Here is a 3,288-nt window from a genome sequence, read left to right as displayed (position 1 = left end):
CGGGGAGGGGCCCGGCACGGTCTCGGGAGGCGCCGCCCCCGCTGCCTCGCCCGCTGCGCTTTGTTTGCAGACAACACAGCCCTGGGCTGCAGGCAGAGACGGGGCCCGGCGCTGTGAGGGGAAGATCACCACCACCATGGCACCGTGTGTCCAGTCGGGCACCCGCTACCAGCTGTAGGACATCGTCGCCCACCTGAGTCACGTGCTTGTACCTCCCATTTTACAAAGGAGGAAACTGAGGCCCAGAGAGGCAGGGTAGGCAGCTGCCCTTGAGGCTGCAGCGCGGGGCTGCAGTTTGCTTGTGGAAACAGGTCAGGATTCAAGGGCGGAGGAAGCGGGCCGAGGGCAGCCGGGCTGTGCCCGCAGCACACGTGGAAACTTCTAGGTGAATGAGGGAGGTCAGCCCCTTGCCCACTGGAGTATTTTCCAACTGCTAATGTAACAAACGAGCGTAAAGCTTGGTCACTGAACAGACATTTTGTCCCCGTGTTGGAAATTGTGTGCTGTCCGTGGCCACCGGGCTGAGCGCCCAGGTGCTGACGTGCGTCCTTCACCGGGACGCGGGTGGGGTCAGGGAAGCAGCTGTCTTTTCAGGCCACGTATGGGCAGGTGCAGGGGTGGGTATGGCTTAGACGGTTTCCCGGAGCTTCCATTAGCCAAGTAGCCTCTCGGGGCATTTGGAGCCCAGGGACTGTCTCTGGGCTGACCCTCAACCCCTGGGCGGGCTGTGGGAGCCGGACCGCATAACGTGGCACCTGAACTCCAGGAGGGGCCCTGCAATGCCACAGGCCCCCAGCACTTCTCACACGCCGCCACAGTTGTCTTGTCTTCCTAAAGGGCACCTGCCTGCCTTTTTTAACATCGTGGAAAGATATGCATAACATGAAATTTACCGTCTTAACCATTTTTAAGTGTCCAGTTCAGTGGCATTAAGTACATTCACAACATTACGTGACCATCACCACCATTCATTTCCAGAACTTTTCATCATCCCAGACTGAAGCTCTGCACCCACCAAACAATAAATAACTCCGCCTTTCTCCTCCCCCAGCCCCTGCAACCACCATTCTACTTTCCGTCTCTTTCTGACTAGCCTAGGTACCTCATATAAGTGGAATCATACGACATTTATCTTTTTGTGACTGGCTTACTTTGCTTAGCATAATGTCCTCAAGGTCCATCCATATCGTAGCATGTGTTAGAATTTACTCCTTTTTCAAGGATGAATAATATGCCATTGTATAGCTGTGTCACATTTTGTTTTTCCATTCATCTGTCAGTGGCTACTTGGCTTGCTTCTGCCTCTTGGCTGTCATGACAAATGCTGCCGTGAACACGGCACCCCATGTTGGACACTGTCTGCTGTCCGTGGCCAACGGGCTGGGCGCGCAGATGCTTTCAGTTCTTTTAGATATATACCCAGGAGTGGAATGGCTGGATCATGTGGTAATTGTCAGTTTAATCTTTTGAGGACTGCCATACTGTTTTCCACAGCAGTTGCCCCATTTTACATTCCTGCCAACAGTGCACAGGAGTCTGCCTTTCCTTCTAAAGCAGGATGCTGTCCTCCTGAGTCTCCTCACGAGCCCCCAGCAGCAGCCTCCTCCCTGCTGTGGCTCATGACATGGGAAAGAGTGGCCACCCAGCGAGCCTCTGCAGCTCCACAATGGCTGGAATCCTCCCGGCCACGGTGCTGGCTGCGTGGGCACACGACCTGTGCGTCACACGGGCCCCGAGCTCAGCTGAACACTCTGCTATCACTGCCTCAACATCCATCATAATTTTGAACAAAGGATCCTGCATGTTCATTTTGCTCTGGGGCCTGCAGTTTAGGTAGCTGGTCCTGACTGGCCCGGCTGGGTCTTTCTGGGTGCAGACTCTGTGACTATGGCCTATCGACAGTCGAAGCAAGACAGGGTGAGTCCTTAATCTCTCTGCAGAGGGACAGCCTGCAGTGGTGGCCAGAGCCCCTGCCTGGGTGTCCAGGATGTGGGTCTTCATCCTGGCCCTGCCACCAGCCTTCTGTGTTTGTCACTCCTCATCTGCGAGATGACAGAACTGGACTAAATAGAGAGTTTTCTAATTGTGTCCCCACAACTCCCTGGGGTGGGGGAGGTTTGGGGGGAAGTTCCAGGGGGCTGTATGGGACCCAGCCCACCTCCACTGCCATTGGACCTGTCCTCTATAGTGTGATGGGGGGTTCAGGACTGCTACCCCAAAATATGGCACCTCGGCATATTGAATATTTTAAACTTAAGGAATTGGAGGAACTTCTCCTGAAGCAGGTCAAAAGCTCCGCCTGTGAGGTGCCCTCCCTATACTCAGAGGAAAGAAGCACCCTTATCACAAAGACACAGGTTCTGCTACATTTGCCTCAGTTTACCACACTTACACTCTTTGCCCTGTCATATTTCTCTACCATTTTCCATTCTCATCAAACCTACTGTATAAACACTTGGGTTTAACTGTTTCTTCAGGTCCTCATTGGCTCATGAAGGCTTCCGGGCTCCGTGTCACATAAAACTGATATTAAACAAATACGTATGTTTTTCTCTTGTGAGTCTGTCTTTTGTTACAAGGGCTCAGCCAATGAACCTAAGACAGATAGAAGGAAAAAATAAGTGTCCTCCCCTTCAGTTGGGCTCCCCAGCAGGAAGGAGGCTGAGGCTGCACTGGAAACCCGGCCTGCTGGTTCCTGCACCCTGGCTGCAGCTGCCCCTGCACTGTGCTTGCTGGGGAGGAGAAGCCTCCAGCATACGGTGACCAGATGGAGGGCCCTGCTGTTGGGGCGGTGCCCCAGGTGCCAGCCAGAATTGCAGTGAAAGAGGCATCTCGCCAGGGAAAGTGGACACCACACACATGCACACACTTGTGCACGTGCTAGTACAAACACACCTGGAAAGATTCAAAATATGTATGACCAGTCAGTTCAAATTTCTCCTCTGAGTGCCAGCAAAGGCTCTTCTGCAAAGGCTAGGGATGAAATCAAAGGGAAACTTGGAACTGGCCTTGCCCAGACCGGGGGTGGGGGGGAGGACGCCACCAGGCCCTGTGCACAGAACATTGGCAGAGCCCCTGCCAAGGCTAAATCCTGGCATCCCCTGCAGAGCAGGGCCTCGATGCCCCAGTGTTCTTATCCCTTTCCCTTCCTCAGCAGCTGGCACAAGCCTCTGCAAAGAGTCAGAGCTTCGCTCAGGCCATCTTGTTCATAAGCTAGGGAGAGCTTGGTGCTCAACCCCCTCTGTACCCAGGAGAGCAGGCAGGCATGGGGGGGTGCTGAGAGAGCCC

This window comes from Galeopterus variegatus, unplaced genomic scaffold, assembly GCF_000696425.1.
Source record: "Galeopterus variegatus unplaced genomic scaffold, G_variegatus-3.0.2 Scaffold155, whole genome shotgun sequence".
NCBI lineage: Eukaryota > Metazoa > Chordata > Mammalia > Dermoptera > Cynocephalidae > Galeopterus > Galeopterus variegatus.
The sequence above is the reverse complement of the archived record's forward strand: the minus strand, read 5'-3'. Positions refer to the sequence as shown.